Here is a 16,650-nt window from a genome sequence, read left to right as displayed (position 1 = left end):
GGGGGATAGAAACTAGGTCTAAATCCTGAAAAATTAGCTTTCTTTTTTTTTTTTTGTTATCACAAGGCTTTTAATTTTGCTTAATTTTTTCCCTTTTGTAATTATGACATAGTATCCTATTGCTAGGGAACTGTTAACAATGTATCTTATTTACACCAGACTTTATTCTCCAAAGGTGGTAAGAACTGTTACAAATTATACCACACATTATCAATATATGTATTTGAATCAAATATTTTTTCCAATTAAATGTATTAGGGTGGCATTGATTAATAAGGTTATATACATTTCTATGATACATGATCTGTATATTGCATTGTGTGACCACCATCCCAAGTCAAATCATCTTCTGAACTAAATATATTTTTTTTATTGCTTAAAGTATTACAAAGGGTATTACATATGTGTCCATTTTTCCCCCCACCCTAGACAGTCCCCTAACCTCCCCTATCTCTCAGTGTCTTATGTCCATTGGTTATGCTTATATGCATGCATACAAGTCCTTTGGTTGATCTCTTCCCCCCTTACCTCCTGCTCCCCAACCCTCCCCGGCCTTCCTGCTGCAGTTTGACAGTCTGTTTGAGGCAGCTCTGCCTCTGTATCTATTATTGTTCAAAAGTTTATAATGGTCTCTATTATCCATGAATGAGTGAGATCATGTGGTATTTTTCCTTCATTGACTGGCTTATTTCACTTAGCATAATGCTCTCCTGTTCCATCCATGCTGTTGCAAATGGTAAGAGTTCCTTCCTTTTTAGAGCAGCATAGTATTCCATCGTGTAGATGTACCACAGTTTTCTAATCCATTCATCTACTGATGGGCACTTAGGCTGTTTCCAGATCTTAGCTATGGTGAATTGTGCTGCTATGAACATAGGGGTGCATATATCCTTTCTGATTGGTGTTTCTGGTTTCTTGGGATATATTCCTAGAAGTGGGATCACAGGGTCAAATGGGAGTTCCATTTTCAGTTTTTTGAGGAAACTCCATACTGTCTTCCATAGTGGCTGCACCAGTCTGCATTCCCACCAGCAGTGCACAAGTGTTCCTTTTTCTCCACATCCTCTCCAGCACTTGTCGTTTGTTGATTAGTTGATGATAGCCAGTCTGACAGGTGTGAGATGGTACCTCATTGTTGTTTTGATTTGCATCTCTCAGATGATTAGTGACTTTGAGCATGTTTTCATATGTCTCTTGGCTTTCTGAATGTCCTCTTTTGAAAGGTGTCTATTTAGGTCCTTTGCCCATTTTTTGATTGGATTGTTTATCTTCCTTTTGTTAAGTTGTATGAGTTCCCTATAAATTTTGGAGATTAGGCCCTTATCAGATATGACATTGGCAAATATGTTTTCCCACACAGTGGGTTTTCTCGTTGTTTTGTTGATGGCTTCTTTTGCTGTGCAGAAGCTTTTTATTTTGATGTAGTCCCCTTTGTTCATTTTCTCTTTAGTTTCAAGTGCCCTAGGAGCTGTATCAGTGAAGAAATTGCTTCGGCATATGTCTGAGATTTTGTTGCCTTTGGATTCTTCTAGAATTTTTATGGCTTCCTGTCATACATTTAAGTCCTTTATCCATTTTGAGTTTATTTTTATGTATGGTGTAAGTTGGTGGTCTAGTTTCATTTTCTTGCATATCTGTCCAATTTTCCCAACACCATTTATTGAAGAGACTATCTTGGCTCCATTGTATGTTCTTGCCTCCTTTGTCAAATATTAATTGAGCATATTGGTTCGGGCCAATTTCTGGGCTCTCTATTCTATTCCATTGATCTATATGCCTATTCTTGTGCCAGTAGCAGGCAGTTTTGAGAACAGTGGCTTGGTAATACATCTTGATATCTGGTATTGAGATCCCACCTACTTTGTTCTTTTTCAGGAAAATTAGCTTTCTAAATTCCAAACCAATCAAACTCTTGAGATTAAGACTGATTTTTTGCTTTACTAAAAACCCTGTTTTATCCAAAGACTTACCTCCAAGTTCAAATTATAATGTTAGGCCCAGCAGCTTTCCATTAATATGATGACACCCTTGTAAACTATTTAAATCCATGTGGCTGCTTGCTTCTACATGAAAGGGTTCAAGTCTGCATGCATCCAAGTGATATCCAATGTGTGCCTCTGTCAACATGTCAGTCAATGAGGATATGAGGGCAGATATGATGGTGTCTACTTATGGAGCTCCTATTATGGTGGCAGAGACACACATGTTAACAGAGAAATGATGTACAACTAATTAAGTACTACACACAATTGAGATATAGAACACATTAAATGAAAAAATGCAGATATCATGTATGTTATCTGGACTCAGGGAATTTTAGCAGGTTTGCTGTAGGCTCCAGGTGAGACAGTCAGGTGAAGAATGTGAGGAAAAGAATGCTCAGCACATGGAACAGTATATGAAAAGCCTTGGGAATGGGGAGAGCACAGGCAGCCCACAGCAGGTGGAGAGCTGTTAGGCTGGAAATGGGGTGTGCTGGAGAGGAGCTGACAATGAGGCTGGGAGAGAGGTGAGAGGCAGAGTGCAAACAGCCTCCGATCCTAACAGTGATTGTTTTCCATCAGTAACATTATATATATATTATATATAACTATATATATATATATATAGTATTTTATGATGCTTTGATATCCTTGGGCCTGGCAGATCTCAGAGGGCTGCCCCTCCCAGCATTAGCTAATTCCCAGAGAGAGTGAACTATTTTCCTGTGAGCATGCTTTTGATAGGCATTCAACCAATCCCAAATTCATGCCCCACCTGCCTTCATGTCAGGCTCCTGCAGTCTTTGGCAGTGCACTCCTTCCCTAAATCACTCCCCAGCCAGCCATGGGATGACAGATCACCATCATAGCTCAGAGGCCCCTGAAATTATTTACCCTATCCCATTCTAACCCTGTTCTGCTTCTGATCTGCCTCCATGCTTCTTCCTGTGGAGCCACCATGAAGCCCCCTGCTCCTGGTTTCCTGCCCCTCTGCCTCCTGAGCAAGTGGGGCTCCCGTGTGGTCCTGATCATTTCCCCTCTCCTTAGGAACTGTGGGGAGCACTCTTGTTCAGTGGCAGTCACGTCCTGACCTGCCGGCCTCACCATACCCGAGATGAAAACAGGTCCAGGACCATTTTAAAAGTGTCCTGAAGGCAAAGTTGGTATGAAGGGGATGAAAGCACATGCGGCTTATGGCTTCTTTCTAAGAACAGCCGAGAATCGCTGGACTGAGGGCGACTCAGGCCCATGAGGAGCATGTAGCTGTGACCATCCAGGGAACAAGGAGGAGGGTGCAGGGGAATGGCAGTGGGGCTGGCAGCTCCTGAATGTAACCGCTGGCACTGCTATGAATTTCCCATTTTCATAGTTTATTTTCACAGTTTTTCTGTCTTCTTACTTTCCTGTTAGGTGGCTTTTCTTTCTTTCTTTTTTTTTTCAAATTATGCAGTCAAGTTTCCCACATTTGGGGAAATCGCAGGGGTCGGCACATCCCGGGTGCAACGGATAAGCCTCGCCCTGGGAAAACCACCTTCGTAACCTGGTCTCTCCCCTGCCAGGTAAGTATAGGTGGCTTTTCTTGTTGTTAGATAACACCTTTCTAAGGTTATTATTTCCTCTATTTGCTTTTTCCAAACAGGCATGGACTGGGATGCCATAGACTTGGCTAATTAGAAGAGAATGTAAGAAAGGGTAGATGGATGATTTGAGTGAAGATGGGCCCAGAAGTCTCCTAGGAGCCAAAACATATGGAAACATTGCCGTCTTTTTTAAATCTTTGGAAATTCCCGCTGGAGCTAAATTCTAGGTTCTCAGAGATCTGAATATTTCAGTTAGAGTGGCATCATCTTGGATAAGCTGGCAGCCCCAGAGAGTTGGAAAGGCTGAAATATCATAGAGCAGACTTCTCTTTATTTCTGGCCACCGAACAGGAGCAGGCTGGCCAGAGCCATGGTCCAGCTGAGTGCAGACATCCTCCTCCCATGAACCCTGTTGGTTAATCTGCCCCATTAGTGCGAGACCTGGTGAAGAACTACCAACAAAAGCCAAGCATGACGGCAAAAATCAGCCAAGGACGAAAGCGCAGCCTGCCTGGCAGTGGGTGTCAGTAGAGGACAGGAGAACAATAGGAGATGGAGGTGTGTGTCTGAGAGGAAGCTGGCCTTCCAGAACGCCAGCCCATTGCACCGCTCACGTAGTTCTACCTTGCGGCCTGCACTTCAGTTTTCTTAACTAAGTTAAGAGTTGGGGAAAAGTTTATTACGATGTCATGGTTAACTTAAGTTTTCTTAAGGACTTGAGGTTCCATTTGTAATGAGCACTGATTTCATTGTGAGCCCTGCCCCCCATGGACATTTGGGTCAAAGGGTCCTGGTGACAGGGAGTGGACTGAACCCAGTGGGAGGTCTGCTATCGCAGAAGGTCTCCATGGGAACCCAGTTCCAGATAGAGAGGGGATCCACCAGCAAGAGGCAAGAAAAGGACGATTTCTTATGGGAACAATGAGCTGTGAGGTGGATGCCTGGGAGACCCAGGAGAATGAGATCAGAAGTGAAGTGTGTGCTGCCTGTGGCCTGAGGAACCCGCTTGTAAACACAGCGGGTAGCCATATGTTTTCCTTCCGGTAACAGGAACCACTCCATTTATTTTGTCCCACATTTTGAAAGGCTTGCATTGTATCAGATTCTGAAAGCAACCATTATCCTCTTCCCCAAAGAAGAGAACTAGAGCGGGTTAAATTGCCAGGGCCACCCAGGCTGGAATGAAGGGCTCAAGTCATAGGTGCTCCATAAGGCTGTTCTGATTTCCAGGGGCCTTAAGCAGTGCCATCTTCCATGGTCAGGGTGACTGGATATTTGAAGGCAGTCCATTGGCCTGGCAGGCAGGAAGCTAACAGAAAAACACCCCTGCTGTATTCCGGGAGGAGTTTAGATATGGTTTTGCAGTTTTATCCGAGAAATTAGACTTCCCACATTAAAAAAAAAAAATGGTGGCATACTGAAAGCCAGCACAGAATGAAATATACAAAGGAGTTAGAAGGAGCCAGATGGTCTAGGAATGGAGTTGGGCCGGAGACTGGCAGAAAGCAGGTGGAACATAAGGTGGGCCAGAGAGGGAGTGAGGTCTGGTTTGGCAGTACAGAGAGGTGACCCTGAGGCAGAGCCCCGCTGGGACAGGGAAGGAGACTTGGTCCTGTGGGAGGGAAAGCTTTTCTGCTCTCCATGCTGAATGTATTCTGTGCACCTCCTCTCCAACCATCCCTAGGACCCACCTGCTCCCATCCCGCCATGGGATATGTAGGAAGTATAATCTTGTTCAAGTTCTGGAACTTTATTGGATGACATGTATAATTGGCAAGCCTGCCTGCGTATTAAAAGGTAGCTGTGACCTGGCCCCTCATTCTTCACCCTCCTCTCTTCCACATCCTCTGGGCTGCATACCTGTGGGAGTAGTGAACCTGTTGTCATCTCTATCCAGCCTGTAGATCTCTCTGTCCCCAACTCACTTCTTATTTGTGGTTGCTAACAGGTGGCAAAAGCCTAAGATTTAAGGATGTCGATGTACAAGATTGGGGCACAGAGTCAAAGGCAGAGAGAGGTTTTAACCTAGACTCCGCTCTCCAAGCCCACTCTCACAGCCCTCTGCAGTGGGCTTCCTGGCAGTGTCCTACCTCACAACACCAGAGTCGTGCTCTGGCCTCTGTTCCTTCCTCTCGCGCTTCAGTCTTCCACTGGCCGTTAGATCCACTGGCCAGCCCAGTGCTGTGACTGTGAACAGCAGCAGAACTTGCTGATTGCTTTCCTAATAACATCCACTTCCGACTTCCACTTTTCAAACAGAACACAGGCATGCAGAGAGCTGTCCTCCACTTCGAATCCATCCCTTGCTCTCCGGCGGGAAGTCCCTCTCCAGCTCCAGGGGAAGCACTTGGATTGGTTTGAGCCCTAGAAATCAGTGGTTCTCCAACTGTGATGCGTAGACCCACTGTGTTCACATAACCTGGGAGCCAGAAACTGGGGCTGAGCTCATAATCCACCTTTTAACAAGTCCTTAGATGATTCTGCTATAAGCCAGAGCTGGAGAACCAAACTCTAAATGGTGCTGTGGCTGCTTTATCCTCACTAGTGACTGGACGAAGTCAGCGGTTCTCCACGGGGACAGTGTGTGTCCCGACTGTCTGGGGACATTCAGCAGCATCTGGACACATTTTTTATTCTCACACCTAGAACTGTTCATTTATTATCTGAATAATGCCTGCTGTTTCCCAGTTTGGTTGTTGTGCTTGATCATCTCTGCCGGTGCTCCTCAAAGTGTGGTCATGGGCCAGCTGTGTCAGCCCCACCTGGGACCTCGTTAGAAATGGGAACTGCCCATCCTTCCCCCAGACTTGCTCAAGCATCACCTGGGTGTGTTTTCAGCAGCTCTCTGGGCGATTCTGCTTAGTGGCTGGACAATCACGGCTTTGGGCTGTTCTCTTTCAAGGTCCTAAATGCCATTGCCATTTGGCCTTGCCTGGTAATTCTGGATGTTTCTGGCTAGCACGCATTTTAAGGTGGAGCCCATGCACATTAGCTATAAAATATTTAAACTTCCTTTATGAGGTTTATGTCACACACACGTTTGGTGGTTTGGGTTGTCTGTTTATAATGAAGAGCTGGGGAGCTGGTCTGCTCAGGTGTTTTGACACCTGTAGCCCTTTATCAGTGAACACCTGAGATCCACTTCAGGGTGTGGACCAGGAGCAGGTAGAGCGGGACTGCATGAGCCCAGCATGTGGTCTTGAGTGTAGTTCCACCGGAGCAGGACAGGCTTTCTTGGTTTCCCTCCTTGTCCATCATGGAGTCATCACCAGGGCCCCAGCCCAGCCAGGCAGGCAGCTCAGTCTTCACAGTAAGTGTGGACTTTGCCCCCTTCCTCAGGACTCATGGGGCTTTGTGAGGTCACCCTGTGCTGTGCCTTTTCTGATGCAGATATTTTAATTTAATTATTTTCTTATTTAAAAATGTATAGTTTACATACAATATTATATTAGTTTCAGGGTATAACATAGTGACTAGACATTCATACACCTTATGAAGTGATCACAGTGATAAGTGTAGAATACACCCGACACCACACATGGTTATTGCAATATCATTGACCATATTCCTGAGGCTGAACTTTACATCCCCATGACTGTTTTTATAACTGGCCATTTGTATTCTTAATACCTTGCTTTTGTCCACTCAGGCCCTCATGTCCCCCCTCATCTGGCTACCGTGAATTGGTTCACTGTATCTATGAGTTTGTTTCTGTTTTGCGTGTTCATTTGTTTTTGAAATTCCACATAAAAGTGAAATCATATGGTATTTGTCTTTCTCTGTCTATTTCACATAGCATAATAACCTCTAGGTCCATTCTGTAATTATGGAAATGCAAATTAAAACCACAATGAGGTATCACCTCACACCTGCCATAATGGCTATCATCACCAAACAGTAAGTGCTGGTGAGAGTGTGGGGAAAGAGGAACCCTCTGCACTACTGGTGGGAATGCAGATTGGTGCATCTGCTGTGGAAAGCAGTACAGAGATTCTGCAAAAAACTCCAAATAGAACCACCACATGACCCAGAAATTCCACTGCTGGGCATTTATCTGAAGAAATACAAAATACTAATCTGAAAAGATATATGTACCCTATGTTTATTGCAGTGTTATTTACAATAGCCAAGATAAGGAAGGAACCCAAACATTACCGTAAACTGTGGTACAATATACAGTGGAATACTCTCAGCCACAAAAGAATGAAATCTTGATGTAGACTTTGAATGCAGTGCTTACAGCCTTTCAGTCATTTATTCAAATGTGGAGTCTGACTCAATAAGCAGGTGTGGCCTGGGTGTCTACATCTTCCACAAGCTACCCTATGATGCACATGCTGCTGGCCCAGGGTCCTGCTTTCAGGAGCAAGGCTTTGACTCCGTGCTCCGCAGAGGGCACTGGGGTTTCCCCTGATCCTTGAATTTATTCATTCTAAGCTCCTAGCTCCTCCGGCTCTGCTCCTAATGGTTGAGGATGCAGTATGCTTTGAGCTTGGGTTTTTTCTATTCTTTTTACCCTGATGGCTTTTCTTTTCCCTCTTTCAGTTTTTCTCACAACATCCTATATGCAGGTAGATAAAAACTCTCTTGTTTTCTCAATACCGTTTTTAAACTACTATCAAAAGCATATCTAATATAGAGGACAAAACAGGCTCAAGTGCTAGCTACAATTAATTTGGGTTTCTATGTAGAAATTGCATTTCCAGGACCTTCTCACCTTACTGGTTTAATGTACACTATTGGCTTGCCAGCTAAGGCATGCTGCAAGGCGCACTCTGGTCTTCTCAAGAATCATTCCTGTGATCTCTCTTAGTCAAGTTGCCTTTTGACATCTTGTTTTAATCATTTTAGTTCACTCCAGCCTTTAGGACTTTATAATACTGAGTCAGTCCTCAGGGCTTACCAGCATCCTCACTCTGGCCCCTTGAATAGCTTATCACTTCCCACAATATTAATCAAGAAAGAGAAAGGTAAGCAGAGATAGCCTGGTCATTCAAACAGGAATTACAGAGGACCCGCCATATTTCACAGATTCTGCATCCTGGGATGTGTCCCAGTTCCTCCCATGGTTGGCTTGCAATAAAGATTCTGCCCCCAAGGGCAGCATCACAGTTAGAGTTTGATGAAACTAGGGGGCAATAGCTGGTCTCTTGTTTGCATGGGAGCTATACATAGTACTTTCTTTCTTGAGGATTCCTTGCTTTATAAATGCATACACGCGAATCTTAAAGAAATCAAAGTCTGAAGGTTGCTGGTTTAAAATTAACAAGCCTCTATGGCAGAGAACGAAGAAAGATTTTTCAAAATGTTATAGGCCGAGGCCCTGGCTGGGTAGAGCTTTATATGCTAAGGTTGTGGGTTCCATCCCCAGTCAGGGCACATGCAAGAATCCCCCCCCCCCCCCCCCCGTCTCTCTCATAAAAATAGCAAAACCAAACAACTTTCTAGGCTGGTATCTCAGCAGCAGCAAATCTCCTTGAGGAAGGACTTTGTCTTCATCTCCAAGCTGTTATCTAATTGACTCTTCATCATCCCCTGATTAAAACCAACAGCAAATGGGCTGTCTAGATGCTCTAGATAACAAGGTTTAGATACTGTCTAGGAAGAGCAGTGTGGTTTCTCCAAGGCTAATAAGGTTGAACTTGGCATCATCTGTCATTAATCTGTGGCTTTCTCCGTAGCTCCAGTTTCATGTTCTGCCACATTGAATTCACAGCCCTCTGTTCCAGATGAGACTGAAAGTCAGTGAGCAGGGAGGTGGGGTTGGGGGATAGGAGGCTGTGCTTAATAAATATGGTCCTAGCAATGTGGTGTGTATCTGACCTTTATCTTTCAAATAACTTGTGTAAATCCAGTCCAGTCAATGAAAGCAGATAGATGACTGTGTTAAGGGAGACAATGAAATTAGGTGAGCAAATTTGGATACAAGGGAAAATTGATGCGTTGACCTGTCCACACCACCCCGTTCTGCAGTCTCCCTTAAGTGGCTTCTGTCAGTGATGCTGAGTGACCAGACTGGCTGCTAATGGGAATGGATGGCCAATTTTCTTACAGCAATGGATGGTGTATACTTGATCTCAGAGGTTATTTTCAGAATAGAGACACTGTTATGACTATGACCATCAAGAAATATGTTATGGGCGTCTTCTCTCTAAAATTGGGTGAAGAAAAACAAAGCCCACCAGTGTACAATGTCCCAGAAGGCTCATAAAGAACAATTTAAGAGACTGATGTCTCTTAGTTGTTGTGTGTTTTTTCCCCCAAAAGAGCTGTGTAGTTCACCCCACATTCACATTTTTGCTGCACTTGTCTGTTATTCCTGGAACTTCTTCCCTCAAGTACAAAATTATGGTTTTCTGTGTAGCTTTTGACTTAGCTCTCTATTCGAGTTTTGGCGTCTCTGTGCATTGAATAAAGATGGCAAGTTCTACCCCAGGTTGTAAAGAAGCGGTCCTTGGCCCCTGCTGAGCTGGTCTCCCTTTCTTACAATTGAGACAGGTTCACATGAGGGAACATGGAGAGCAGTATACCCTTGGGATGTATGGCTCTTTGCACCTATTTTCCCCATGGCTTCTATTCTTAGCCATTAAAACATGTCTCAGGTCATTATTTTACACAGCTCTAGAACTTTGTTAATTAAGGTAGCATTCACTGCTTTGAAAGATAACTCCCTAAATCTCAGTGACAAGACAATAGAAATGTATTTGTCATTTACACAAAGTTCAAATGAAAATGGTAGAAAGGAGAAAAGGATGCTCCTTTAATGTAGGGTAACAGAAGCTCTTCCATTCCAACATGTGGACTCTAGGTGTACCTTCATTTCATAGATGCCAGCACACAGGGGCAGAGAAAGAATAGTTTTGCTGTGAGAGAACTTAATCTGCAGGCCACAAGGACAGATGAAGTTACCTGACTTCAAGTGAGGATGGGCGTTTAGCTGAATCTCATGCTCAGGAAGATTGAAAGAATGAGAAGCCTGTTAGTGGACACTTGTTGGCACATGCCGACTCACAGAAGAGTTCTGGACTGGAAGGCAGGAGGGTCGAGTCCTACCTAGATCTGGTGCTGCCACTAACTTATTACCTGGTCTCTTCAGCTATTTCATCTACTCTGGCATTGATTTTCATAGCGATAATACATTACAATATCTAGTCTATAAGAAAACTTCTGACACTAACTAATAGGTTATACATTTATAATGTATTAATAATAAAAAAGATAAGGTCAACAGATAGAAAGAGGCCATTTATTTTTAGTCGTTGGTTATATTTTTGTCCTATATCTCAATATTCATACCGAATGATACGTTATACCTACCCAAAGCATTTCAAAACTCAATATATACAAACATTTGCTATGCCTGCATCACTTGACTTCTGCAGAGTTTCAATGCAATTTCAGCTTATCACGGTTTATTCACCTGTTTCTTTTTCATCTTGCTTAAGCTCCTGAGCAACATTTCCATAAAAATTGGGAATGAGCTCCAGAATACACACACTAGTAAAGATTCTCTAAAATGAGATTGGAAATACAAGTAACTGTTCATTTGAATGATTTATAACTAGGCAGTCATTATTCTCCAAACTGCTCTCTCTCTATCGTCATATGCATATTTTTTCCAGCAAAATTTGTAAAATTTAATTCATAGAATGTAGTTACTACTTCTTCCCTTCTAACCACTCATTAATATCCAGTAATTCATTTAATGTATCCACCACTTGACTATTTTTGTTCTGTTTTTTTCTATTCCTCTGATACAAATTTTTAGGTCTATGAAGATAAATCACCAATATATTTTTGTCTAAATCACTGTCATAAATTGTCAAATAATTAATTGCTACTGATTATTTTCAAGTGGGTATCCCATGAGCATTTCAAATACTAACCATAAATTGTCATTAATTTATCTATATATTAATTAATCCCAGATATCTTCAGTATATTTTCCTGTTTTGTGTCATGAAATAGTAACCAAGATCAGACTTATTCACTTCTCAAAAAACAAAACAAAAAAACAACAGAAAACTATCAAATGGTATATGACTCTGATACCAGGGAGACAAAGAAACAAGGGGTCATTGGCATTGATTTTCATAGTGATAATAAATTACATTATCTAGTTTCTAAGAAAAATTCTAACACTAATAAGTTATAAATTTACATTGTATTAATAATAAAAAGATAAGAAGATCAGCAGAATGACAGATTTACAATGACGGCACTTCCTGGACCATCACCCAGGGAGAGAGCAAAGGGAGAGCAGAAGACTCTGCTCAGTTGGGTGGACAGAGAACAAAGTCCAGGGAAGCTCAGGTGGGAGGCATTTGTGGGGCAGAGTACCAACCAGGAGAGATGTACTCAGAAAAGACTTCAAAATTGTTCTTGGTGTTCTTCTTGAATAACTGTCTATAACTAATCTGCACATGTGTAACTAGAAATTCCATGAGGTCAAACAAAGAACAAGGTCTGAGGATTTCACAATGAGTCATTCCTAGCGTTCAGATACGATTGGAAGGTGTTTGAATTTGCCTGGGTAGACAAGATAAAATACACTAGAGATACTGAATAATGAAGAGAAAATAAAAAAATGTCATCACTTATTACTATGGCTAAAATAGTACACTAGACCCACCTTTACAAAGGTTAAAACAGGTCTCAAATGAATCAACCTAATCCAAAATAACTTTATTCCCTGGTTAAACAAACATCAGCACTCTTTAAAGTGATAGAACAACACAATGTCCAGCACTCCATTTAAAATTATTAGACATGCAATGATGCAGCAAATTGTTACTTACAACTAGGTTACACTCATTCTTAAGAGATGGACCCATAAATGACAGAGGTGATGAAATTTGAAGATAAAGACTTAAAACAGCTATTATCTATCTATACTAATAAAAAGGTAAGATGCTAATTAGACTGGATGTCTTCCGGACATCCTTCTGGACAAAGCCATGATGGGGGGGCCCTAGACTGGATGTCTTCCAGACATCCTTCTGGACAGAGCCATGATGGGGGGCCAGAGGCAAAGTCAGTTAGGGGCAATCAGGCCAGCAGGGGAGAGCAGTTAGGGGTGATCGGGCTGGCGGGGGAGAGCAGTTAGGGGCAATCAGGAAGGCATGCAGAGTGGTTAGGGGTGATTAGGCAGGCAGGCAGGTGAGCGGTTAGGAGCCAAGAGTCCCGAATTGTGAGAGGGATGTCTGAGGGGTCCTGGATTGGAGAGGGTGCAGGCCGTGCTGAGGAACACCCCCCTGCATACATGAATTTTGTGCACCAGGCCTCTAGTCCTATCTAATAAAAGAGAAACATGGTAATTAGCGTACGACTGCTACCCTTCCCATTGGCTAATCAGGGCAATAGGCAAATTAACTGCCAGCCAAGATGGTGGCCAGCAGCCAGGCAGCTTAAAGCAAACATGAGGCTTGCTTGCTTCAATGACGGAGGACTCCAATGTTCCCTGCCTGCCGCTGCCGGCCTCTGAGCTGCAACTCTAAGCAACTATGTTACAAATATAGAAGCTAAACAAAACCCCAGAAACCTGCTTTCGTCTGCCGGGCTTCAGCCAGCAGGATTGCAACATTGTTTCAAATACAGAAGGTAAACAAAGGCCAGAAACCTGCTTTCAGCAGCGGAGGCCTAAGAGCTGAGCCAAGCCTCAAAGCTAAAACTGGCCCAGAATTTTAAAAAAAAGAAAAAAAGGGGCGGTTGGGAGCTTCAGTCACCCGCCAGCCTGAAAACAGCCCTCAGCCCCTCACCCAAACTGGCCAGGCACCCCAGTGGGGACCCTCCCCCTGATCCAGGACGCCCTTCAGGGCAAACCACCCGGCACCCACCCGTGCACCAGGCCTCTATCCTATATAGTAAAAGGGTAATATGCCTCCCAGCACCAGGATCAGCGGAGCCTCGAGGCCTCCCGGCACCGAGATCAGCGTGATGGGGGCAGCGCCCAAACCCCCGATCACCCTGCTCTGTGGGTGATAGAGGGCAGCGCTCCAACCCCCTGATCCACCCTGCTCTGTGTGTGACAGGGAGCGGTGCCCCAACTCCCCTATTGGCCCTAGGCCTTACTCTGTGAGTGACAGGGGGGAGCTCCTCAACCCCCTGATCGGCCCTGCTCTGTGCGTGACAGGGAGGAGCTCCCCAGCCCCCTAAAGGGCCCTGCTCGGTGCGTGACAGGGGGGGGCTCCGCAACCTCCCCATCAACCCTGCCTTGAGTGTGACAGGGGGCGGTGCCCCAACCCCCTATCAGCCCTACCCTGAGCGTGACTGAGGGTGGCATTGCAACCTCCCAATCTGCCCTGCTCTGTGCATGGTAGCGGGCGGTGCCCCAACTCCCCAATCGGCCCTGCTCTGAGCCCAACCAGGGGCTGCACCTAGGGATTGGGCCTGCCCTCTGCCACCCAGGAGCAGGCCTAAGCCAGCAGGTCGTTATCTCCTGAGGGGTTCCAGACTGCGAGAGGGCGCAGGCCGGGCTGAGGAACCCCCCTCTCCCCCACGAGGGCACAAATTTTTGTGCACCGGGCCTCTAGTATATATATATAAAAGCCTAAGTGACCGAATGACCAAATGACTGAATGACTGGTTGACTGGTCGATGGGTTATTATGAAGCGCACTGACCACCAGGAGGCAGATGCTCAATGCAGGAGCTTTCCCCTGGTGGTCAGTGCATTCCCACAGCAGGAGTGCTGCTCAACTGACCACCCATCCCAGTAGCCCACCAGCCCAGTGGCAGCTATCAGCCCAGCGGCAGCTACTCACTCCCTCAATAGTCCTGCAGGTCCAATCTCCAGAGAACAGGCCAGGCACTGATGGACTGGTGCCTCCTGGAAGTCAGCCTTGGGCACCATGGCCACTTCCCCTCCCTAGATGCTCCACAAAGAAGAAACGATATAAAAGCAGCCACCAGGTGACTTCCGATAACTGGCGCGAACATCAGCAGGATGGATCCAGATCCGGGCTGGCCAGGGCATCCCACCACTCACCTGGAGGGCTGATTGCGTTCCATGGGACGGGCTCCTAATGCGGGGGTCACAGCTGGTGAGTGCCGCTGCAGTGGCACGAGCCTCTTCCAATCAGGACTGGCTGGGTGTGAGCCCCTGGAATGTGCAGCAGGGCCGGGATGAGTGGGAGTGGCAGGCAGGAGTGTTGGACTGCTGGTTTCAGCCCAATACCTGCAGGCCATGCCAAGGGACCCCACTGGTGCACAAATTCATGCACTGGGCCTCTAGTAGTATTATAATGTTTATAGATTGTAAACACTTTTCCAGAACAGTTTGAGGTTTACAGAAAATTTGAGGGGAAGGTATAGATTTTTCATATACCCCCGGCCCCACCACATGCATAGCCTCCCCCATTAACAACTGCTGACTTCTAACCGCTCACCTGCCTGCCAGCCTGATCACCCCTAACTGCTCTCCCCTGCAAGCCTGATCACCTCTAGAGTGGTATATTTGTTAAAAATGATGAACTTACATTGACCCATTGTAATCACCCAAAGCCCATAATTTACTGTATGACTAACTCATATTATTGTACATTCTATGGGGATGAATAAATGTAAAAATGACATTTACCCAACATTATGGTATCATACAGCATATTTTCACTGGTCTAAAAATTCTCAGTGCTCTACCTATTCATACCTCCCCTTTTACCTCAGCCACTTATCTTTTCACTTCTCTACATTTTTGCCTTTTCCAGGAGGTCCTACAGTTAAAATTATACAGTGTATAATTGGCTTCTTTCAGATTGGCTTCTTTCACTTACGAATATGCATTTAAAGTTCCTCCATGTCTTGATAACATTTAATTTTACCACTGAGCAATATTCCATTGTCTGGATACCACATTTTATACATTCACCTACTGAAGGGCGTCATGGTTTCTCCTGAATTTTAGCAATTATGAATAAAGCTGCTACAACCATCTGTGTTCAGGTTTTTGTGAAGACTTACATTTTCAGCTCTTTTGTCCTACAGTTAAAATTATACAGTGTATAATTGGCCTCTTTCAGATTGGCTTCTTTCACTTACGAATATGCATTTAAGGTTCCTCCATGTCTTGATAACATTTAATTTTACCACTGAGCAATATTCCATTGTCTGGATACCACATTTTATACATTCACCTACTGAGGGGTGTCTTGGTTTCTTCTGGTTTTAGCAATTACGAATAAAGCTGCTACAACCCTCCGTGTTGAGGTTTTTGTGCAGACTTACGTTTTCAGCTCTTTTAGGTACATATCAAGAAGTATGATTGCTGAATTGTGTGGCAAGAGTATATTTTATTTTGTGAAAAACAGCCAAACTATCTTCCAAAGTGTCCGTGCCAATTTTCATTCCTACCAGCAACGTATGAGAGCTCCTGTTGTTCCACATTCTCATCAGTATTTGGTGTTGTCATGTTTTGGATTTTGACCATTTTAATGAGCTAAGTAGGACTATCTAATTGTCTTAGTGATCTCTCATTGTTGTTTTAATTTGTATTTCCTTGAACACATGCTTATGATTACTATCTGTTTACCTTCTTTGATGAGATATTAGTTAAAACTTTGGCATATTTTTATTTACTTTCTTATTTTTCTTTGCATTGGGGTAACATGGGTTAATTAAATGATATAGGTTTCAGTTGTACAAGTTTACAATACATCATCTGTATATTGCATTGTGTGTTCACCACCCAAGTCCAGTCTCCTTCCATCCCCATTTATCCCCACTTTTCCCTCTTTTACCTCCACCCACCCCCCTTTCCCTCTAGTAATCACCATACTGTTGTCTGTGTCTATGAGGTTTTTTTTAATCCCTTCATCTTTTCTTCCAGCATCCCAACCCCACTCCCATCTGACAGCTGTGAGTCTGTTCTCTGTATAAATGCATCTGTTTCTCTTTTGTTTGAGACTTTATTTTGTTCCTTAGAACCCACATATAATGAAATCACCTGGTCCTTGACTTTCTCTGACTGGCTTATTTCACTTAGCACAATAATCTTCAGGTCCATCCATGCTGTCACAAATGGAGAGATTTTATTTTTACCTCCGAGTAGTATTTTCCATTGTGTAAATGCACCACATCTTTTTTACCCATTGA

Source organism: Myotis davidii, unplaced genomic scaffold, assembly GCF_000327345.1.
Source record: "Myotis davidii unplaced genomic scaffold, ASM32734v1 scaffold249, whole genome shotgun sequence".
Taxonomy (NCBI): domain Eukaryota; kingdom Metazoa; phylum Chordata; class Mammalia; order Chiroptera; family Vespertilionidae; genus Myotis; species Myotis davidii.
The sequence above is the reverse complement of the archived record's forward strand: the minus strand, read 5'-3'. Positions refer to the sequence as shown.